Source organism: Uloborus diversus, chromosome 6, assembly GCF_026930045.1.
Source record: "Uloborus diversus isolate 005 chromosome 6, Udiv.v.3.1, whole genome shotgun sequence".
NCBI classification, from domain to species: domain Eukaryota; kingdom Metazoa; phylum Arthropoda; class Arachnida; order Araneae; family Uloboridae; genus Uloborus; species Uloborus diversus.
Genome location: NC_072736.1, coordinates 77,518,811 through 77,544,502, shown reverse-complemented (window position 1 = coordinate 77,544,502; position 25,692 = coordinate 77,518,811). Strand labels below are relative to the sequence as shown.

General features: G+C 32.5%; 1 protein-coding gene across 2 annotated transcripts in view; it reads left to right on the top strand.

The window, feature by feature from the left end:
- The window catches only part of LOC129224690 (complexin-like), a 677,646-nt gene that overhangs the window by 447,676 nt on the left and 204,278 nt on the right, over positions 1 to 25,692 (top strand). The gene's annotated exons all lie outside the window — the stretch shown is intronic.

Sequence of the window (25,692 nt, the reverse complement as noted above, 5' to 3'; positions counted from 1 at the left end):
CACTTCTTCTGGGGTGGGACAACCTACGTTTGGCTGTGTTAGAACTTGAGTATCAGCTATCTCCCATGAATGATTGAGATTGTGATTAATTTTTTGTCTATTTTTTGTTTAAAAATAGAAGTTGTCGAATAAGAAGCTTACTTTTTCATGTGTATTTAACTATTTGTGCTTCATTTAAGAGTAAAAAATATAATGAACATCGATAAATAGTAGCGATCGAAGGGGGCGGGGCATATTTTCGATACGATGGGGCACGTTTTCGATGCGAAAATATGCCCCGCTTGGTGTTCGAAAACGTGCCCCGTCGCCATGTTTTTCCTTTAACTTCACGCAGACGGTTAAAAAAAGAATTTTATGGACAAACTATCTCATCACTGGTAGCTCCTCAATGTGCTCTTTCGAAATATTACAACAGACAGAAACTTAACTTAAGACGTATATGTTTGTTTTTAGTTTAAATGAAGTCCTCAAAATTTACTTACCTGTATAAAAACAAGTGAAACTGACGTTACGCAGCGAGTAAAAGTCAACTCGCTCGTTGCTAACGAGTTAAAGTCAAATCGAAAACGTGCCCCGCGCGAATACCTGCCCCGGTCTCCCCTATACTTTTTCTTTAAAATTTAAGTCATCTGCATGCGCCACGTGCAAGACATCTAAAATCTACCTCCTGTAGTTCGCTGTATGCTTTATTTAATATTTTTGCTAAATTAATATAGCAATGGCAAAACACATTTTAGATTTTAAACGAAAAAGGAATGACGAAATAGGGTGGTTTCCTTCAGTCAAAAGTACTACATTTAGTTATTGAAATGGATGGAATGAGCAAAAAAATAACATGAACCCAGAAAATACTTTCATTTTCCTAACAGTTTTTTTTTTTTTTTTAATGTCCGATTTTTCAAACAAGCAGGGTCTTGATGACGTCACAAATGATGCACTTCGCCGCAACTTTCTACTACGTTTCCACGTTATGATAATTAAGCAGCAAATTAAAATTGCGCTCTACGCTTGCTATCAACCATATCGTTGCCAATACACGTTAGTAAAGATGCGAATTAAATATTTTGCATTGTGAATGGCAACACTGAATGGCATTTCATCATTATTGATGTCATCGACAGATGCCGTAAACATTGAAAGCGCTCCGATTTAAGTATTTTTTTAAAAATATTAAACGTAAGCAAATTTATCAGAGAATGGTCAGATCCTATGTTTTTAAGCATGCTCTTTCAGAAAAAAAAAAAAAAAAAATCACTTATAAAATTTTGGAAACGACGCCATTGCGCGCTTAAGAATTCTTGTGTACTTTCAAACAAAACTTTGTTCATTACTATTTTAAATTTTTTATGAAATGTATGATGCGTCACGTGCAAAACAAAATGACCGTTTTCTATGGAATGACCCTATAATGTCAATGCCGTTTCACAATTTTTAATTTTAAAGTATTTACGAGAAAATAAAAAAAAAATTCAAAATAGGGAAAATATATTTTAGTATTGAAAATTGATAATTTACATATTTTATTTTTAATAAAAATTTTGGGGAAAATCGGCTTATCAAGAGGATTCTTCTACTTTAGAAGTAAACATTGACGATTTAGAAAGTGGTTTTGTCATTTCATTATTTCGCTTCAGTAAACATACAACTATATGTTTGTCTGGACAGAGCAAAACTTGGACTACAATTTTGTTTCTCTGTAAAGAAAGTCTCACCACTCTTTTGATATTGTTTTCTTAAGCCTCATAAAAGTAAAATAGATCCATTAAAATATTTCTTTTTAAACCTAATTAAATGAACCGCTACCTTTTTATTACTAAGAATGCTAAGTATACCATTATGTAACACCATTAGCAATAAACAGGTAGCGGTTACATAAAAACTTTAACAGTTCGTAGCCTTAAGTTTTGTCATTCTGCACAAAACAATCGCTTTAAACAAATCCCGTCTGAGTACTTTAACTTGGTAACGGCACGTATATTTTCCCCTATACTGCTTCGATTAAAAAATTACATTTTTAAGAAAATGTGAAAACGTTATTTAAAGGTTACTTAACTACCATTTCTATTTTTTTGTTTCATCAGAAGCATTTTTGTCTTCTTTTGATTTTTTTTATTTTAAATGAAATTCTAATTTGCCAAATTTGTAGTTACCTAATCGTAGTACTCAGCCCCCGAAGTACTTTAAAGTACAAAAGTAAATCTAAGTGGTTGTTAATACATTTTTGGCTACAATAACGAGGCAGAGTTATGTACTCTGAAAGCCACTTATGTTTTAAAAAATGACGCCAGTACTTCTGTATTTGCTTTCGAACATATAATTTTAAGTTCATCATTTTTTTAATTCTTGCAACTAGCATAAAGTGCTTGCATTAATTGTAGCAAATATCGATAATGGTATTTTAAAACTTAAAGCCATGCCATTTAATATTTTTTTGGTGCATGAAATACAAAATTGCGATTACAATAAATATTTTAAATTTTTAAAGGCAAAGACATTGAGGCTTACAATGAGGGGCGAAACTCTTGACTGGTACCAACTTCGAACCACTTCTCCTAACCACACTTGCTAGTTGCAAAACAATGCAGAAAAACGTTTCTACAGAAATACTTGACGTAAATCTCGCCAATAGTTTAATGTGTATTTCTAAGTTAAGTTTTCTAACTGTCGCCAATACTGCTAAGCTGACTCTCAGTTTGGTCATTAATTTCAGGAGCTAAATTCAACGAGATATCGCCAAGTTTTCTACAAAGAGAATTTATGACGCTACTTGCGTTTTAATTTAACTGTTGAGCTAAGTTCTGTCTTCATTGCACAAATGGCAGTACGACTTGAACAATGATAATGATATTAAAAAAAATCCAAAATTTAGTATGAAGTTTTCGTGAACAATGGGGTCGCTTCCAAAAATTCAAAAGTTTTTTTCGGAAAGTGCATGCTTAAAAACGTAGAATCTGACCATTTTTTAAATAATTTCTTTAAGTTTAATATTTTTAAAAAATCACTTAAATTGGTGCTCTTTCATCGTTTAATGCTTCTGCCGATGGCAACACAAATGATGAAATGCCATTCAGTGTTGCCATTCACGGTTCAAAATATTTAATTCACATCTTTACTCACGTGTATTGGCAACGATATGGTTGGTAGCAAGCGTAGAGCGCAATTTTAATTCGCTGCTTGATTACTATAACGTGGAAATGTAGTAGAAAGATGCGGCCAAGTGCATCATTTGTGTCGTCATAAAGAGCACACCTTGTTTGAAAAATCGGACATTAAAAAAAATTAATTAAAAAAAAACTGTTGGAAAAATGAAAGTATTTTCTGGGTCCATGTTTTTTTTTTTTTTTTTGCTCATTCCATCCATTTTAATGACTAAAAGTAGTACTTTTGGCTGAAGGAAACCACCCCATTCTAAAAACATTTTTTGTTTTATAAAAATACAGTCGAAAAAGTAATGTCAATTCATTTTCTAGGATAGTATCTAGCAACTAAGACTCACAATGTCAACTTACTTAAGTAATTTACTGAAGACATCAAGTTTCATTTGCAAAAAAATGATTCCCCCAACCTCCTAATATGAGAAAAACCTCATTTTTATTATTGAAAACTATCTTCTCACATCTCTCCAGTATCTATAGATTTATCCTTTATGGAAATAGTCTCAAATTCGTCTACTTCAAGTCATCTTGGTGATGAGTGACTTCCCAAGAGAATCCTATTCTTAGTTTAGACAGAGAAAAGTTCTTCCTGTCATACTTTGAGATGAAGCTCTCTCCGTCTACAAAGGGATGACTGGAGGGAGGCCATGAAAGCTAGACAACAAATAAGCTCTACTAGACACCTAGAGCTTAACTAATATGAATCTTACATGATAGGGTTTAAAGAGGAATGTAAGGATTGGAGCTCATGGTATCTATACATTTATTGTCGAGCTAAAAAGGTTGTTGCACGCAAGTTTAGGTATAATAATAAGTGTTGCTTATTATAGTGGTGTGAATAGACTCATAAGATGCTTTTTGCAATAAAAACGTGTAAGCTGCAATTCTTTACGAGCACTAATGTCTGATGTATGAGTTATTCGGTTGTTTTCTTTTATTCATTAGTTTTTTTTTTTTTTTTTTTTTTTTTGTGCATTGAAGTATATTTTGAAAATTGTCTACATAGTCGTCTGATGGTCCATGAATTGTTAATTGAATGAAAAATTAACTACAGTGAGTTTGTGTCAACTTGTTGTCGGCACAAATATAAAATACAACCCAGATTTGCAATGTATATGTAAAGTTTTGTACTTTCTTATTTGTTGAGAAATACTATTATTAAAACCAGGAGTGCGACGTCCATCTATATCTGTATGTTCTTATTTACTCTTAAACGAGTTTAAAATTTCAACTGGCAAAGCATAATAAGGATATTGTCATTCAAGTTAACTGCGTTTTCAAATTTCCCTATTTAAAACTGTTCCACGCAAATTTTATTGATATTACTAGCCGTTAGAAGATTACTTTTGTTTAGTTCTGTTGGAAATGCTAAAAAATGTTGTCGTTTTGTGAACAGAAAATGCAAATTTAAAATCTTGATTCTACTGTTAACACCGGGATGTTTTGCCTCAAAAGTAAATATTTGGACTCTTCCTTATTTGTAAGTATTCAAATGAAATTCAGGGCTCCAATTTAAGACCACCAACTAGTTATCTAATGATAAATTGTTAGATTTGAGTTTATTCGATTTTTTGCGTTCAGTTCGTTCTCAAGTTAGAACTCTTTTCTCCGGTCTCCTGTTCATGCGTTCAACACGACATTGTTGATATAAGAAAGGAAGAAAAATGATATAACGATGTGTTCATCATTGTACTATCTATATGAATAAAACAAAGAATATATGAGGCAGTGACAAGCAAAGGGATGTAAGTGGACACTCAAGTTTTGAGTAAAACGCGTTCAACGATAAAATCCTATGGAGGCTTTCATTGACATTTTTTTCTAAATCATGCTGTATATTAGCAACTACCAGGGCTGCTAGTACCATCTCTTGCAACAGGACAAAGGAGAGTTTTACCTGTATACTGGTTATCTCCAAATTTTCAATTTTGCTACTTACTTACCTTTGCTTCTCATTGCCTCATATGTGTATGTATTTATGTTTCCAATACAAATACACAGTTTACGTCAGATCTCGACTAAATTTGGCAGGGAGGTATCTGGGCACCCTAGAAGAAATGCAGGGAGGTTTCGGAAGCCAAAAACGTACCAAACGGTTCGATTTTAATTTTAGGATCCGAAAATGGTATTAAATGGCTCTTTTAATCCGAAATAATTATCTGATTACTTTGATTTGAGTCTCATTCGTAAACTTATCGTCTGCGGCGAACTCGGTTTTAATTAGCGTGAATGAAATCATTGAAAAGAAAGATCCGTCGCAATTTTTTTTCATAACTGTGAACAAAAGAAAAAGAAAAAAAAACTTTGCTTTTGTTTTAAGGCTTTTTCTGCAATCGGAGAATTTTAAATTGTTCCTTAATGGTTATTTTTCGCGATCTGTCGGGAAATTTTACAAACGTTTTCTTTCTTTTCTTCGTTTAAGCTTTATTGTTAAACACGCGTAACTTGACATAACTTTTATTTTCGAGGAAGACCGTGCAAAACCGAGCGACGCAGCTAGTATTAAATAAAAATCACTTTGAGGTGCTTTATCCGAGATTTTAAACTACCTGTGCACCAAATTTAAAGTCGTTTAAGATAGTTTATTCTCCGGAGAGATGGCGAAATAGAAGCGAAAATCGAGCATTTAATATTGTATTAGGTACGATCAGCAGAAACGGAAAATAAGTAAAAATTTCGCTGCTTACGCATTCTGCTTGCATCCAACCTGTTTCAAAACGAAGTGGTCAGTTTCCTCTTCCAGTTCATCGACCATATTTTCTTGGTAGAGCTATACAATAGATTCATATGGACATTGGAGACATACAAACATACGCATACACAGACATTGTCCGTGTATGAAGATGAATATATGCGTGTGATATGATTCTTTGAGCTATTTGTAGTTTTTCCTCCCCAAAAATATCAGTTTTTCAACCGAGTTGAAAAAAAGAAACTAACAAATAGCAATAAAATTTCAAAAAAATGAAACACAAAAGATGTTTTTCTTTTTATTTTCTTGAATATTGATAAAGTTGTCTCTTTCTTCAATAAACTATTTTTCCTTCAAATTTTCTTTCAGATTGATCTTTTTCACAAATCTGAAGTTTCTTTTTCAAACCTGCACGCGAGACTTTCATTATTTGTAACTTTGATTCCTCTTTTCATTTTTCCTTCATACTTTTATTTATTCATGGAACACAAATAACCCCGCATTCTCTCAAAAGCATGAAATAATGCGATTTTTCTTTTTCTTTTTTTTGAGGGAAACGATGTTACGTTTGCAGGTTATTCAATTTTAAATCTCGCTTCTGCGAAAAGTAAATTAAATCTATTGTTTGTTCCTCAATTTCGCTTTGATGCGATTCCGCTCTTGATTTTCTTGTGGCTCTTCAACTAGCTTAGGGCAATGAATAAAGCAATTTTTTTTCTAACATTTCTTATCAGTCGGTTTCGAAACTTTTTTTGATTATTCAAAATGATTTGGTACATAGAGAAGTAATTTTTCATCTCTTAATGAAATGAGCTCTATTTCATTACGAAAGTCAAACATGTGTTTGAAGTAAAAGTGAGCTGCATGTTTGATGATGAATGTAAAAAAAAAACTCTTTTCACTGCGGGGATGGAGAACGGAGCTTTCTTCTTCCATTTTCAAATTTTGAAGTCTGTGAATGACATTGTTTTTCCAGTATGATTTAGCCAGGTAGGTAAATGCAAATTATTGTGGCGATGGTCCTCAATATGTCGCCTAAGTAACCATTGGTGTACGGTAAGGTCTGTAAAAAATGCACTTTTTTTTTCAAAAAGTGCTATGAAACTTAAGCTGAAATTTTATCACAACACAGTTTTGAGTATTAGTGTATACAGTCGATCCCGCTTATTGAAATAGCCAAATTTCCTCGAAAATGCATTCTAATTAGCGGAATTTTCCATTAAACGGGATTAAAATAATAGACATCAACTGTTTGGTACATTGAAAATGTATTACATTAAGCGGAATAATCTTTTAACCGATATTCTAATAAGCGGATTTGACTGTAATTTCACATTGAAACAAAATTATTGCAAGTCTTCGCAATGTAGGGGAGACCGGGGATAGTTGGCGAACTTTTTAAACTTTATTTTTTTAAAGGTTGTAAATAAAGTCGAAAATTTTTCTTTTATTGCTTGGATAATCTGTATGGTATTAGCAATAAAGTCGTATTTTGTTTTGACAGTACTATGCTTTGTCTATTTTTTGTATATTTTTTGTGAACCTTCGCAAAGTTCGCACACTTGCCCCATCACGTGGTAAGTTGACGAGTCGTATGGGGTAAGTTAGGGAATTGAGAAAAATTGATAATAGACATAGAAAATTTCACATATAGCCTCAATGATGCTTTAAATAAACAGATAAAACTTACCAATGAATGAAAAAAGCGAAATTAGTATTGTAATTGCTTTCAAGTTAGGTATGTTACACCATATAAAAGATTTAACTGATTTTAGAAGTACGTGCAGAAAAAGGCTAACATTATTTGAAATGAACTATTTTATTTGCCTCTGTTTTTGCCTGGAGCCTTTTTGACTTTAGTATTATAGAGTATTGCTGTAGACCTCTTTCGTTTCCATAGTTTTTTAATCAGACCCTTTCCAGCTTTAGAATGAGGTCGTATGTGATTTGGAGTAATGCTTAGAGACGTATGTGGGTTCAGCTGAGACATAACGCTATCTTCAGTTAGCAACTGAACCTGCTCTAGGACAGGTACATCCAGTTTTATTACTTTCTTCCAACATGGTTGCCCTGCTGGGACAAACAGATTCACTCATAGATCCAAGAGTTAGTGAGTCTGGCCGATCAGTGCATCAAGTTTACAGTCCTGAAAAATGCTTGAATTGCAGGGAAACACGCACCAGTTCTTTTGAAACGAATCATAATATTTTTGGGGCTTTTGGTGGTTTCTTTATGGGTTGCTTCTTGTGGAAAAACAGCTGTTGCCACCGTTGGTACATCATAAATCGTCATTGGCTTTCCTTTATTATTCACCAAACAAAAATAACAGGCGGAATCAACATACGTTTTCAATGGGCCATGTAGACTCTTATCAAGAGTTAGCAACTTATGGCTACACAGTAGTGGGAAAAATAGTTGTGTTATTTTCATTTTTAGTAGTGTAGTAGTTTCCTTACTAAAATCAAGCCTTTCTATTGACGTGGCAGTCGTAAATGTTTGATAAGAGAATCAGAGGTTTTCCTTTGAACATCTAGGGTTTTTAGCCAAATCCTTTAAAAAATCTGGAAAAATTTTCAGCTGTCATCTACCCACTAGGGAATGCAACATACATGCAGAATTATATCTGATTCGGTTTTCCCGTTGTTGTTTTTTCTCTTGTATTTTCTCATTTCCGGAAAAAAGAGCACGTATGTTGGCAATTGTATAAGCATGCCTATAAGAAATGATACGCTCAAGAATGACTAATACAATTATTTCACTAAATTGACAATTTGCAGAATTTAAATTTCAATTGTTTAATGATTTGACACAAAAAACTTAACTTGGGACAAGCATGCGAATTCGCACACTAACATCGAAAAATGTTCGCGCCTACTAGCCCCAACTCGCCGTATTAAAATCATGTTACACTGGTTTAAAAGTGTTTCATAAAATAATTAGGACTCGACCGATGCATCGGCCAGGCCGATGCATCGGCGCCGATGGTTCAACATTTTAGCCATCGGCATCGGCATCGGCGGCCGATGCTAACTTGCGGGAAACATCGGCCCATCGGCCTTAAAAAACATCGAAAAGCCGATGGAATTGGCCGATGTTTTTGAAAAAAAAAGGACCTTTGCTGTTTTACTTTTTAATACAAAGTAAATGGAGTTGTTGTTTTCATATAAAATTATTTACTGAAATTTCAGTATGAATTTCTATTTTTAGTCATCCCTAGAAGAGTTTTCAATACTACATTCAGGTACCAAACAAGTTAATTATTGCGTTGTTTCTTGCAACAGGATGTACGTATGTATCTGTCATAAATCATAACTCAAAAATGATAATCTGTAGGGTCTGCGGACGTTCCAATTGTGCATTTCCCTTTTTGTTTTCGATCGGGTGTTCTGAAACGCCTGTTTACTCATTTTTTGTGGCTATTAATTACTTATTTCAATGCAAAACTAATAAAGCGTCTCAGACTGACGATCATTTGGTGATATATTGCCGAATTGGAGACTATAGAAACAAATATGAGATGGCGAAACCGATTTTTGTGTCATTTTATTAGATTCCCTTTGAACCGACGGTAATTTTTAATTTTTCGATATTTGTAATATGAATCACAGTAATGCAGTCACTTCGGCATTGTATCGCTTCGGCGGAGTTACAAGTTTGGGGCCCGTCGAAATATATTTGGGGATCACAGAAGTTGTAAAACATTTATCATTCGCATTTTTGTAACTCCTTCGGTGGTTCTATGGTTATGGGGCCTCTCGCGCAATTGCAATATTTGCTATATTTTAAATCCACCATTGCACGTCAAAATAAACTCGGGTGCAAGTTGTGAAAGGGTTTTCTGCTCAATGTTTATGATTATTTTAAACTCTATTTTTACGACTATTTTTTGAATTTCCGAGAACACTTGCGTGCCCCTCCTCCCACTCCCTCAATTTCTGAAATTAAACTCTAGTTGTACTTCTGAGTTGTTTAAAACTAACACCATTCATAAAATTGGAGATTTTTTTAAAACTTTATCTATTGTTTAGAAAGAATTTAGGGCATTAATGTAAGAAATTGATTAAAGGCGTTTTAAATGATGACATAATTCGGAAATCAAAGGGACTTTTGAATTTTTTTTTTTTTTTTTTCAGAAGTGCTGAAGTAGATTCAGAAACTCTTCCGAGGCGTTGGTGGTAGCTGTTCTGTACTAAAAAAACTGAGGCAGAGGTTGGGGCCGAAGTGTGATTTACTCCAAAATCAGAGGGTGACCCCCCCCCCCCTAACCCTACCTCGTCGTTTCAAGCATTTCTTAAATATTTAGTGATTATTTATTTTGGTCAAGAAATGTCATTTTGCGTATTTCTCATACTTGTTTCACCTATATTTCGTAAATTGCCGTCTTTTTTGCATCATTAATAGCGATTGATTTTTTTTCTGCTGTAAGTAACTATTTTTATGTACTTATATAAAATCAATGAATAAGTTATTTTCGTTTTTTATAGAAAAGTCTCAAGGATTTTCTATTATGCAATTTTTAAATTTCAGAAAATTATTGTTAAATTGAAAAATTTAATTTGAACTTGTTTGTAAAGCTTCATAAAAGATTAAACAATCAAATTGTTCAATATTATATGTGCAAACATCAGATCAAGTAGTATATGTATTCAGTTATTAGCTTGGTGTAAATATTGAGTTTGTTTATTGTACCTGCGTTTTAAGAACCTTGCTCTTTTCATGGATATTTTTTTTTTTTCAGCAAAATGTATGTCACCGTTATAGCTTTTATGAAAAATGCAAACTTTTCTATTCATAAATTTTAAATAAGTATTAAAATATTCCTATTTTGATTTAATATTGTAATTTATCTGTTACCTTTTTTGTTTAATTTGATAACTAAAAAATGTCTACGTTCAATCTTTCCACTTTAATTGCGTAATTTGTTGACGGTTTCATAGTTATATTCTTTTTTTTTTTGAATGATTAAAGAACGTAATTTAATTTTTTAACTACGTTTAGTGTACCTAAATCCATACATTATTACAACATTACTGAAATCTTAGTTATATGCTCAATTAAAAAAAACAAAAACAAATCAATTGGTTATTAAACAGTCTCTTTGTTTTTCTTCCTTCTTTTTTTTTGGCTATTGTTCTTTTTCTTTCATCATACAGCAGTCAAAAAAGGAGAAGCATAACTACACCCTATACATATTGTACGTAGTACGATGCAAAAGTTCGGGGACAAGCTGTATAAAATCTTCCCCAGAATAGTTCACATTACTGAAACACATCCACCTTCAAAAGGTCGCCTTGAGGGACTATGTGCTTCTGTCAGTGTTCATATAACTTTTGGAAACACTCCTGGAAGCCATTTTTCGCTACCTTCTATGATGCAGCTTCATCTTCTCCTGACGGGAAAAAAGCGGCGTCTATGCAAATGTTTTTTTGCTGGGAACAGGTAAAAGTCACGCGGAGCTAAGTCCGACGAAACGTTATGTTATTTGTTTGTCATATCAGAGTATTGACCAATCGAACCTCAACATGCAAGTAGCCTTCTTCCACACAATGAAGTTAAAGCAGCAGCGCAAGTGGCCTTACAGGAATTTGCGAAAAATGTCTTTGAGGAGTGCTTCTAAAAGCTATACGAACGTTGGCAGAAGTGCATAATCGCTCAAGGTAACTATTTTGTAGATAGATATATGCTTCGGTAATGTAAACTATTCAGGATAAGGTTTTATACAACTTGACCTCGAACTTTTAGATCATACTACGTACGTATGAGATTTCAATTTACTATTTCATAACGTTTTTGAGTGACGCAAGTTTACGCGCATGAAGACATCACAAGAGAATTTGCGATAATTAACTGAGGAGGCGTTCAAAATGGATATTTGGTTATCTATATGTTCTTAGGTACATATGTATGTACAGATGTGCCGAAAAAACTTGTGAAGTATAAATTTGGTGATAGTAAAATAGAAATTTAGGTCGAAATCTGATTTTTTTTTTGTGATTACAATTCTTTATTCGTAGAAAGGAAATAAAGTGAAATGAATCAATGATCCTTTAAATCCCTGACAATCTTATCAATTTATTTCTGTTTGATTTTTTTTTTTTGCCATCGGCCAACGGCATCGGCCATCGGCCATCGGCAATCGGCCATTTGGAGGAAAACAATCGGCCGTCGGCCATCGGCCGTCTTTTAACAATCGGCCAACAATCGGCATCGGCCCATCGGCCAAAAAATGCCATCGGTCGAGCCCTAAAAATAATCCGAATAAGATGTCATTTGTCGCGTAGAAGCATGGGTTATTCAGTATTAATAAGTTTTGATAAATTACTCTAATATTAAATGTTTTATTAGAAAATAACTAAGAATGAAAAAAATTACTTAACACTGCGATAAAAAGAACTTTCTTTCCTGGAGCACGTTTAGTTGGGCAGATTTCAGAGAAAATACACTGACAGTAGCGAGGCATATGCGTGGATCTTATTCAGAGTTGTCAAATCAAAACCGAGAAAATTATTTAACATTCGCACACTTATCCCTCCGCATACTCTCCCCTAACATCTGGACCAGTAATTCCAAAGAAAATAAAGAACTCGTAATTCCAATGAAGTATTTTCTGGAGTTTACGACAACTTAATGCCGAAGAAAATGGATTTCGAATTAAACTTACATGAAAAGAAAGTATAGAAACAAGCTTGAAGTTGAGGATGATTCACGGCTCCGCTTGAGTGTGTGTGTGTGTGACCACACTTTAGTCAAATATTGGTGAACTAAGTAAGCAAAAGCACGCCCACCGCTTTCCCTTTTTACGTTTTAAGACCTCTTGATTATTATGCCTGACATATCAAAACTTAGCACTAATATGTCCATTAAAATAACATTTCATATTTTTTGTTTGATTTATCTATTTGTATTTAAGAATTTATCTGTTTAACAATAAAAGTTCAACTATTGTAACAGATTCCAAAGAAGATAAATTGTTTTTGCTAACGATATCCACAATTAATGATGCGGGAGAATATGTTCGTGAATTGAAAGTTTTTAAAGCCCTGCATTACGGGATGGGCACAAAGAAAATATTTCAACGTTCAATTTATGTGTTACGGATAGTCTTTATACTTCGGAGCTTTAGGTAATCTATGTTTTCTCATGCTTGGTAAGTGAAGTACTCTTTAAAGTGATTGTTTATGCGCCGATGGTATGCAAAATGAAACCAATAAAGAAAATGTACTTTCTTCCAATCATTCCCGCTTTTTCGCGATGTTTGCTTTTTATGCCATTTACCTTTTTAGAAATTCTCGCTGCCTTTGGCGCCAGCTTAAATGAGTTTAGCAGCAATATAATGTTTTTCAAACTACCTCTACATCTCTTTACATCTATTTACATACATCTAATATATCTATCTTTCTCTCTATGTCTTTTTCTATCCATAATTATCAATGTAATACTTTCGTAAGTGAATTCCTTTCATCTGATCGTTTTTTTTTCTTTACAGCATTTCCTTAAATGATGTTAGCAACGCAAAAAAAAAAAAAAAAAAAATATTTTTACCGATCTCATCTCTGTACAACATATTCTCGCATCTACTTAATGCATCTATCTCTATATATTCCAACCTCTAAAACTACCAATCTACGTATGCATATATTTGTATCTATTTATCTATCTATGTATCTAACTATCTATCCCCAGGTAGCACGGTCCGTTTTACTAGCGTTGAAAACTGTTGCTAACAAAGTAACAATTATTTTTAAACGTTCATGTAGCCTCTAAACGTTACGTGTTTTTTTTTTTTTTTTTGACTATTTATTTCTATCTTTCAATACAAACCAATCTATATCTCTATTCATAAATATTTTATTTAACGAAAATATTTTTTTAATGTCATTTCTACCCATTCCTATTACTTGACCTTAAATTGAATCCCTTTGAAAAATCCAAAAATGAAACGAATCTGAGGGGAAAAAAAGTTTTTATTCATGAATCATAACTGTAAAACATATTTTTAAAATATTCTATCCTCTCAATAGCAATATTATACATTATCTGGAATATTAATCTTACCTCAAAATTTAAGGGAAAATAAAACACAGTTGTCAAATATATTTTTTTGTTTCCACGTTAAAGAAAAAAGCTAGGAAATAAACTCACACTGACTAAATTTATGTAAAAGAATAAATAAATAAAGTAAGTAAATAAAAAAATAAATAAAGTGCGAAATAAATCACATCACACCAAAGTAAAATTGTGAAACAAACAATAAATTTAATTTGCGATCCTAAGAATTTTCATTATGAAGAGAAATAGAAGCTAAAGAGACTTCATTTTGTTGTGTTGATAAAGTAAAATTCGCACTATTTCTTAATTTCCAATGAAATTACTTTCTCAGCTTGAATAATTGATTATGGAAGGGAATTGCAGCAAAGGGGACATAAATAAAAAATACTTGCTACTTTATGAAGTAAATGTTTTTCAACGGTATTGTTCGCTCAAATTAAAAAAAAAAAATGAAAGCAATAAAATATTGGCTCGAAAAATAACTGTAAAATTTAGAAAAGGAGATTTATTTGAAAACAAAATTCCTCGTATATTAGATTTAAAGCATAAATGCAGACTAGAGCCCACTTGACGAAATAATGGAATAGCCAATTTTTCACGAAAACATATTTATTAAATAGGCTTGACTGTATAGTCATGACACATTTATTATATACATATATATATATATATATATATATATATATATATATATATATATATATATATATATATATATATATATATATATATATATATATCTTAAAATTATATTAATATTTTAAACTCAAACTCTACGGACAAAAATGAAAAATTTAAAACACCTTAGGTATACAAATATATATCAATGCAAAAACACGACAAGTATGACCTAATAAGTACAATAAGTTGCATTTTTGGTAGTAGGTGTAAACAGCACACCGTAAAACTGTTTCACAGGTTCCTGGACACTTTTGCAAGTCTGCAAGCAAAGTAATAATTTTTATCGCAACAAAACGTAAAGATGTTGAAATAATAATGAAATGCACCATACTGTGTAAACTTTAACAAAGTACAAAATTGAAAGTAATAATATGACAAGAAATTAAAATGGTAACGTAAAGAAAGAACTGTATGACAAAAATTTAATATTTATAATGATACTTTAGCATCAAATCATTTTAAAATACACGTCACTACCCATACTTCCGTGCTAAATTCAAAAGTCATATTTGCAACCAAGGCTTACTGTACCCATATCACTTTTTCATACCTTTAGAGTGCAATGTAGATTGTGGTTAGGTGGTCAGCCGAACGTGTAACCTCCAGGGTTTAGTCCCCAAGCACACTAGGTTTTCATTTCATCGACCCACAGAAGGAATGAACGGTTGCTTCAACCATGCACAACCTGGGAATCGAACCCGGGACTGCGACGTGGAAGCGTAAAGCATTACCACTGAGACACTGGCCTTGATTTAAAGTTTTATCCCGTATTCCGCCTAAATATATTTGATTCAGATTCCGCTTTTTCAGGTTTAAAAAAAAATCTCATTTAGAAATGACCCCAAAACATTTCGTATAGGTAAAACATATTACAAAGAATCACCACAAGATAATAACTCAATGTTGAAAAAAAAGACAGATGCAATTTTTGTTTTCTTACGGCAGCTTAATTGCAAGGCCTTTTAATTTTTTTCTTCGCCAAATTACCAATTTTTGCCCAGCATTTTTTAGTTTTACAATTTTATTACAGTTTCATATCTTTTTATCTGAAGCAGGTGAGGTTCGAAGAGGTGCTCGATTGGGTGGGGACATTCTGCATACAGCAAATTTTCAGCTTTTATCTTTAAAAAAAAATATTTTTCAGAATGTAATTACTCAAATTCTTCACGCTGCAAATTTATGGTATTTTATGTATCACATGTTGAAAAAATCAAACAGGTTACATATATATTTAAGGTACTACAGTTCTGAAAATTTAAATGTTCGTAATTCGAACACTCAGTAATAAAAAATGGAAACCAGATAAATTGAGAATGAAGCTCACTATTCATAAATAAACCTAACTGTTATCCACATTATTTTTCATTAAATTCGAAATAAGGTTTTGAGGCCCAATAAAAAAGAGAAGAGAAAGAGAGAGCGAAATAAATTTAAAAAAAAAAAAAAAAGGAAAGCGAAAATCTCTTTCAGAATAAAATTAATTCCAATCTTGCTTATATTTTCCCTGTTTTGTAGATAATTGCAAAATATTTTTTTAAAGAGCTATTCCGTGGAATGTTTAAAAGCAACTTTCCTCGCACATGAAACAATTATTTGTGCTTTGAAGTCTTATTCACTTGATAAAACGTGTGATACTAGGAAAAAAAATTGAATAATAAAATGTTTACGCCTTTTTAGTTATTTTTTTTTACTGACGGAAAACAACGTTTTTTCTGAGAAAATTAATGTTTTCTCATAATTTAAAATTCTGAAAAAGTGCATGATAGGGTTTTATTAGCCTACTCTTTCGTTATCCTGATGCACATTGCGCACGTTTTCTTTGCTATTGTGTTCTAAGAGTGATTGCGGTGTGATTAAAAATGAGTCTTTGCGCTTCTTGAATTTATAAGTTTTGTTATAAGAAGCATGTTGTCTCACAATCTATCTACGCAAAAAATTGTCCTTTCCATTCACTGTAAAGACGATTCAGAAACGTTTCTTTAAAATAACGGGCAGCTGATGTGCCCAAATTCGGCCAGTAACATGACTCGCAAAAATCAGGAACTTTTCCGTTAAAATTCAGTAACCTTCCTCAGATTATCCTTAAAAATCCAGAAATCTTCCCATATAAAGCTAGTCGTGTCTCTGGAATTTTAGAGCAATCTTAGGTAGGGATAATATAACAGCTCCAAAAGCTGAATTGCAAACACGGCCAAAGCTAAGCCAGAATTGCAAGTAAGTATCAAGCATCTCACTTCATTGCAATTCTAGCAAGCTACTTAACAAAAAGTAGCTACATTACAATTCTAGCGTACTCCAAAGACTTATTCGCTTCCTTTGGGAGCTTAACACAGTCCGGATGAGCCGCGATCGAATTAAAGCTTATACACGTTATAAATACTGTCAGTTAATCTTTAAACTGGGAGCTAAAAATAGTTTTTATAACAGTAAGAAGTCTCCATTCATGCAACTTGTAGCAATTCAGGAAACTTTTTGACAATGATACTTGACATTTCCAGGAAGTGCATAAAAACTATTGAAATCCCGAAACGTTACATGAAAATATTCAGTAACGTTTCGGAATTTTTTTAGTGTTTGAGTTGAGGTAGTTGCCGATGAGTTATGAATGTGATGCATTGAGAAGAGATAAAATGGAAGTAGTGAAGACTTTCATTTACTAAATCCAAACCCAAGTAACGTGATAGATTTTAAAGCAAAGCATTGTGGAAGAAATCAAGTTTCTTTCGCTTGCTACACATTCGTCGTTGTTGAGTCACGTGACTTGGGATCCATGGGTCAGCTTTTGCTAATCCAATGATTGAACTTCCTCCCTTCATTTACTAATTCCTGCTCTAAAATGTGATGCCTTGGTAAAGGGAGTGCCGATGAGACGTACATTTGAGATTGGCGACTTGTTTTCTTAATATCTTGGCGGGAAAAAAAACACTTATTTCACAGTCATGTGTGTTTCTTACTCTTTAACTTACATTTAAATGAAACTTTTAATGTTCTTAATGACTTAATTTTTCACGTATTGATAGACATTTTCATCGACTTTTTATGATGTGTAAAATTTAGTTGACAATTTCTTTCATTTATATTTTAATGGAACTTTTAATGATATAATCAAATGTTTTATTTATCGGTCAGATAATTCTGCATTTTTGTGGTTTTAGTAGTTCTTCAAAAGGAATTTTACATTTCAGTAGAACGTAAATCTTCTTGAAATGCTGGCTTCATTTGAAAACCCATTAAAACGACAAAACTTTAGTTTGAAATTGCCAAATAAGTAAATTAAGTAGTTTAAATCTGTGGCATAACACGAGTTATAAAACATAGAATTCTGTGACCAGGCTGCAGGCCAGACGATCTCTCTCCATACCCCTTCCTCCGTCGTTTTGAAACGTAAAGTATTTTTATATTAATGAAATAATTTATTATGATTTTAATTTTTGCTTTTTAAAGGTTATTTAGTCTGTAGAAAAACTTGAAACAATGGGCTCGACTGAGGCATTAAAATGAAAATAATTCAATTTATAATGCATAAATATTCACATAAAGAGGATGATTTTTCAATAAAATGCTACTCTGCATAAAAATATTTTTCAGAATAGAACCGAACAAAGAAATCGCCAAGTATTTTTTGAATTTAACATTAGGTGCTCCAATTCAAGAATTTTACCCGTAGTTAAAAAATAAAGTTATTTTAAAAAACATATATTTTAAAATCCTCGCAGTAGCACTAAATGAATATTAAGTGTTTATATTTAAGAAAGCTATTATTGAATTAGAACTGTTTAATTGAGTTATAACTGAATTATAAAAAGTCTTTGGAAATTAACAGGAGAAATGATCCTAAATAATGATTTTTTCATGTCGCTTGTTTTCCCATACTGGTTAAGACTTGTACAAGCAATTTGAAAATAATTTGATGAAATTTTTTTAATTGCATAATTTTTGCTTTAACTAGAATAAAAGAAGAATAAACTCAAAACTTTGGAGGACATTTTATGAGATGCATCAAAACAAATGCCCAATGTACATGTAAAAGACATTTCGTATTTCTGGATCGCCCCATTTGACCAGGAGGGGCGACAAACACACACACGCACGAAGGGCTCTTTTTATATTTTAATCAAAAATATGTTTTTCCATTTATTAAAAAAACATTGAAATTTTTTCAATAAATCTTTCTGATAAAAATTTGGAAAACGGTTAATTCATAAATTTTGAGACGCAAAATATTTTTTTAGCTTCTTGGGAAAATGAAAAGCATCTTCATGTGATAAATAGCAAATTTGTTCCTTATATGCGTTTCAAAACAAAAAAAATAAGAAAAAATACAAGATACGCTTTCATGAAGATAATTAAAAAATTTTCACGAAAGAGAAAACTAAATAAAATTATAATTGAATTTTTAATGGAAAAACGTTAAAAAATAATAACATAACGCACGGTATATCAGGGTTGTTAATCATTTAGAGCGCTCGTAATGTTTGCACAAAACAGTAGCTGTTAAAATTGCTTTTGATTTTTTTATCATTTAAGATAATAAATATCTTAATGCAGTTTGTTCAGCTTGAACATCGTTCTAAAAAAATTTTTTTTTGTCGATGAAAAATAAAACATGCCTAGGAAAGAAAGATTTTAATCATATATTTTTTGTTACCGAGAAAGCAGCAGTTTATTTTGCTCAGAAATTAATGATTTTCACGCTTTCTTATAGTTAGTGCACGGTTATGATTCAAAAGAAAATAACAATAATAATAAGAAAAAGAGAAAGAGGAAGAGTTGAACTTTACTTGAAAATTTAAAAATTAAAAAAATAAAACGGCGGAAGGCAAAAATTTTTCAGGAAACTGCATACACGTGTTTTGGGGTTACAAAGAATCCCTTTCTAGTGTAAAAGAAATGAGCTTATGAATTAAAAGACAACAACTGTCCTACATATATATGTATATATATATATATATATATATATATATATATATATATATATATATATATATATATATATATACACATCCGATGTTTTCTTTTACATTAACAGCAAATCAGCAAATACATAAAATAAAAATAAAAAATAGTTTGATTTCGGCTTAATCTCGGTGATGGAATAATAAACTATTTTAGAAAACTCAACATGTTCTACAAATTTAGGTGAAGACACATCCTTTTTTGATGCTTACTTTTTCTTCCTGAAAATGTTTATTGATTAATAAGATGAATTTCGTTGAACGACGGTCACCGTTCGATTTTTATATGCTTTAAGTATGTGTATAGAAATTCAACTTCACGTTTTGCAATACACTACTTATTATTTACAGATATACCTGAAGAAGTATAAATTAAAATTTTAACAATGTTGCTTTGGCCTTTTAACAAAATTTACTAGTCAAGTAAGTAAGATCTTTTGACGAGGAATGCCAGGTGGCGATACAAATTATTAATTAAAAATAAAAATAGCCTTTAACAGGCCAATTGAACAATTTAAGTTAGGCAAACACTTTAATTTTCGAAAAAAAATCGATTTTCAGATTTTGAGAAATTTAGTGAGTCCTAGTGTTGTTCTTTCTAAGTCCAAAATTGTTTTTTTAACGATGAGTTATTGAAAAAACTAGAAGAAGTTTACTAAACTCAAATGCACTGCTTTTAACTTAAATTTACTGTTTCTCTCTTGATTTTCTTATAACTACGTTTTCAAAGTTTTTTTTAGGCCAACAGCTCTAGCAAAAAAATTATTTCGTCTATAGATTTGAAACTTTTCAGAAATGGTAATTGAATATATTACTGTGATATAAACCTCGAAAAGTTAATGCACACTTCATATGTGGTTTTAAAATAATAATAATTTAAACTTAGGGGGTAAAACAAACGGTTTTTAGGGGAATTTTTCAAATATTTACCCCTGAAACCTGTTTGAAGTTAATTATTTCCAAAATAGAGGGTTATATCACTCTCTGGTATTTAATAAAGAAACAGACACAAAAAACAAAAAAGTTTTAAAAATTATGAAAAAGTGAATGTTCTCAAAGTGTTGAGGAAATGGCTGTTTTTTGCTTAAAATATGACTTTTTTATTTAAAAAACCTATTAAAAAAAATTTCAACAAATACGTAGTCAAATTGTGTTGTGTTTATGTCATATTTAATAATCGTATAAAATTTTAGAAAGGGGCAATGGACATTGAAGAAAAAAATATTTAGGGTGTTCGCCTACCTTAAATTGTTTAAGAAGAGTTGAATAAAAAATATTTGGGGAAAGAACACCGTGAAATACCATGATTTGTGAAATGCATGGTGAACCAAAATGACTGGTAGAATTAAATCAGTAACAGACAACAAGCTCGTACAAAAACGAAAGAGTCTACTTTCCCGCATGCTATTATCTATCCTCATATACGAGTATATAACAGAGAATGATCGAGTAACGCTTCTGATGTCATAAACAATGAAACTCGCTCCACGGCATGATAATCTGATAATATAATTTGGTTTTGTTTGACATGCATATAAATGCTTTATTTCGACTAGGCTAAACTGGATCCGGTAACTTAACTGTTTTACTGGTAGAGCTATCATTTTAGGAGAATGAAGGAACGAAAAGGTGGTCAACAATAAACGCTATCTACTTTAGTTAAGGGTTAATCCATTGGAGTTAGGGTTAAAACTTCGACTATCAAAATATCGACTAAGAGGCAATTGCTTCGTTCAAATGTAGAAGCAATTTTCACCCGTCATACCTGTACGGGCGATGTTCTAGTTTTCTAATAGCAGCTGTCCGTAAGCAGTCTGAACATCAAAATTATTCAAAAGTAGGTTAGCTATACATTCGGTTAAACAACATCCGAATGTCTTCTTTAATGTCTTGAACTCTTCTCTATTTTGAGCTGCCCCACTCATATTTTAAGTGTATATGCAGCGGTGGCTTAATCGTTAAGGTGTCGACTGGTAACTGAAGGATCTTGGGTTCGATACCAGCCGGACAAAGACCTACCGTGTTCGTCAATGGGCAATGAGGTTCGTTAAATATGTCGTGGTCACTAAGTCCTTCAAGTGAATCAATACATCTAAGGGTGCTGGACGAGGGACTGCTGGGTTTTAGCTCTGGATTAAAAAAAAATGAACCTAACATCAAGGACTGTCAAATAAAAACAATTAGCAATCGTGATTGCTAAAAAAAGAAAAAATAATTATTTGGACTTTGGCATCTTGAATTTAAATTATGTTTTTCGCAATTACGAGTGTGTGTGTATTTAAGCGTGTTTGCTTGTGTGTGTGGGGGGGAGAGGGTTTTTTTTTTTTGTGGGTGGGGTATGCGTATGTGTTGGTAGTTGTTTATGTGTTTCGTGTATGTGTGTGTTTGTCTGCGTGCATGTGTAGGTGTCTGTATGTATGCGTGTGTGTATGTGTAGGTGTCTGTATGTGTTTGTGTCTGTATGTATGCGTGTGTGTAGGTGTATGTGTGTGTGTGTAGATGTATGTGTAAAGGCAGGCAAGTAAGTGACGCAATCTGGAGACGGTTTTCGCTAGAGCAGCAGCATCGTGAGGCCGGTCGACGGTGGTGCTGCAGAAGGTAGCGGGGGGGGGGGAGTAAAATCATAGGAATTCAAAACTCTCAAGTGAGAACAATAAGCAATCGTGATTGCTCAAACAAACAGAGCTATCTTGAGAGCCCTCATCCAACCAGTTAAACCATAAATAGCAGTAAGTACGGAATGCACTGGAGTGTGATAGGATATTTTAATAGCTTCATAGTGTTTATTGTGTTAAATGAAATGGAAGAAAAAGTATAATGTAGTTATCCAAAGTTAAGAAATAATAATGAAGTATTAAATGATAATGATAGAGTCCTCAGCCTGGTTCAGAGCCATGTCAGAAATGGAATGGAAAAAAAATCTTTCAAATAAAAGTAACTTCCACACAATAACGTCAGAATTACTCAATGACACAATTAGCTGTGTACAATATCGCTTTACTAATGAAATCATGCTTTTTAGGAAATAAAGGGTAAAAATTTTATTTCATAACCTAGGGGTGCCCACCTGGGGGGGGGGGGGGGTCATGACGCAGACTGCGTCATTGAAGTTCTTAAAGGGTGTTTTGAGGTGTTTTTCACTTTTTTGGGGAGTGGCTATAGTTTTTGGGGGGTTTTCACGGTATTTAGAGGGGCAGCGCCTCTTTTCTTAGGGGAGCGCCCCTGCATAACTATACAAGGAGAATGCAGCACTGGATATGATTAAGCGGCAAGGCAAAAAATTACCCTAAATAAATATAGTATGGTTTTCATGTTGCATTTTTAATCGCTTAAAATTTCTTCTACAACTGCTTCGGTACTTTACTTTTTTTTTCCTTTTATTATTGCTTTATTTATTTATTTATTTATTTATTTATTTATTCTATTTTATTTTATTTATTTATTTATTTATTTATTTATTTATTTATTTTTGCAAAAAATAATATAGAAAAAAAATCAAGCTAAAACCTAATAATTTGTTCAATATTTTCCAAACAATCTGTAGAATCCACTTAGAGTGTTCTGCGATATCATCTCCAATAATATCTTGGCAGCATCTTTAGTGCATCATCTGCTATTGACGCAAGAGTAATCTTGTTCCCGAAGTACTCGACCAAGTCGGTGTTGACTCTCTTTCTGGCATCTCGACATCTCGACTCATAAATGAATCACAAACAACCTAAGGGACTGGAAAGAAACTGGATGACTTGGGTGTGTTAGAAACTTTTCTGATATTGTACAATGTCTTTTGGATGAAAGGTTTTGCTTTCTTTTCCCAGGAGACATAAGATATTGTATGGGAAACTTTGTAGTTGGATGTTACACTCCTGAGAAGAAAATTACGCCTTAAGCTCGAAACAATGATTGAACTTTTCTTGTTTTTATATTAATACTAGTAATTATATTTATATAAAACGTATTATAGTTGGCGTTCAACTTTACGAACACCTGGGGAACACGAAAATCTCTTGCAAAGACGAGATGCATCGAAAGATATTGTACTTCACACGGTACACACATTTCTATGGTAATTTCGATAAATGCTAAGTTATTTGTTTTTTTTAACGCAAAATAAAACTTTTAAAAAGAGATATTCAGGAACTCAGTTGGCAAAGTCAATGTCCGTCGACCACACTGAAACAAATTTAATTTATTTTAATGTAAAAACAACACGGAGGAAGATAAAAATAAAACTTAACTGAAAGGGATTTTTTTCTGCGAGGAGATTTCCTGTGTCCGGTGCTACAACGCTTAAAATGGAGCTGTTTTGACCTTATCTACAGCGCGAGAAAAATAAAATTCCAGTTCGTAAAAATTAATGAAAAATTACACTGTGTCAATGTTCAGGACCTGCGAAGAAATATTCAAAAATCATGGGTGTGCGTAAATTAGGGCGTCAAGTGTATGAGGTTAATACTGTCGTCTGCAGATAAATGGCAGTAAATGCAAATTTTTCATTATTTTAAATTTTTTTCATCTATTGTAAGTTATTTTTATTGTGCAAGCTCGCTTATTTGGTTTCCACTGAAAAAAGGGCGCGAAAAAGACGTTTAATTCTAACATTTCCCTATTGTTAATATTGAATTTAAAACGGGTTTCTGCAAATATTTCGAAAACTCCTTTCTGCAGATACTGCTGTTTACCTGCACACGACAGAATATGGGTGATGATAAAGTCGTTGGCAATGAAAATATTGGTATATTGCTCTGTTTCTACTGTAGAAAGCATTTAACATGAATGAGTAACCAGACAAAATGTTCTTCTCCATTTTGGGACAGTTTAAACTCTGTAAGAAGCAGTTTTTCTATAAAATAATTGTTTTATTCAAAGTAGAGCAACTTTGAGCCAGTAAATGAAAATTTCCAATTATTAACAGCTCACAATTTATATTTCATAGCATTACAACGACAGCGTATATAATATTACAATGGAATTCTTGAAATTTCAACAGCTTTAAATCCGCATTCAAAAGTATCTTAATCGAACCTCCTGCCCATAAATGATGTTACTATATATCAATACGCTTGAGTCCTCTCCCTTTTGTCACAAAATGTCACTTCTTCGCTTTACCTCTATTTTACCCTTTCTACAAGTCACTCTACATTTCACAGACATTTTTTATATGCGTGTTGACACACTTTTTGTATATCCTTCCTTCCCCTTTTTGCAATTTATCATATTTTTGCTAACCACATCTCATTCTCAAAGAATGACATCATATGTGGACGGCCCCTTTCTACAATTTACTTAAATGTCAAACATAGTAAAAATTGATGAATTAGTCCAAAAGTAACCCACTCGGTTCAAAGTTGCTCTTAACTGCTATACAGACCGACGAAGAGAACAACAAAAATATTCTGCGCTCTTTTCTTTATGTAAAACATACTGATACATTATTATACTTCAATGAAACACGTTTCTCTTTCCATAATGCACAAAAGAATGTTTCCAAGAGTATTTGTGACTTATGAAGGAATGCTCGTGTTGCAGATTAAATGAATGATGTAACCACCAGAGAATGGACGCTGTCTTCAAGTCAATTCTCAATGCACGTAATATTTCCGTCAGCCATGAGGCTGGCATAGGTCATTAATTCTTCTGTCAGGATCGCAAGCACAGTTGATTAAGCACTTGAACAGAGGATCTCGACTTACAGACAAAAATTTCCTCTGGGAAACTTAGATATCACAGGTTAATCCTCTCTCATTGATGTTGATTCTGTCTTTATCCTGTAAAAATAAAAATAAAAATGTAAAGAAGAAATTGATGAAGTTCAGAACGGATATAAAAAATTAATGTTTTGAACTTCAAATTGAGAAGGGAGACTTGAAAGGTAAATGTCCCTATTTCCTTAGAACGCATTGTAAACACTATGTATAGGTAAAAGATAACTTGATAAACAAGTTGCTTCTAATTCTTGGATTTGTTTGAAATCATGCTCTTGCTGCGGATGTAGGGCGTGGGTCTTATTACTCAAAAAATACATCCGGAAAAAAAAGTCAACAAGCTGGTACTGGGCTTGGTATTTTGGCTTTGGTTCCAACTTTGGTGAGATATCTCCAGGATTAAATAAAATACTTGTCCATTTATGACGTCACATTCTTTTAAAAACTACTACTTT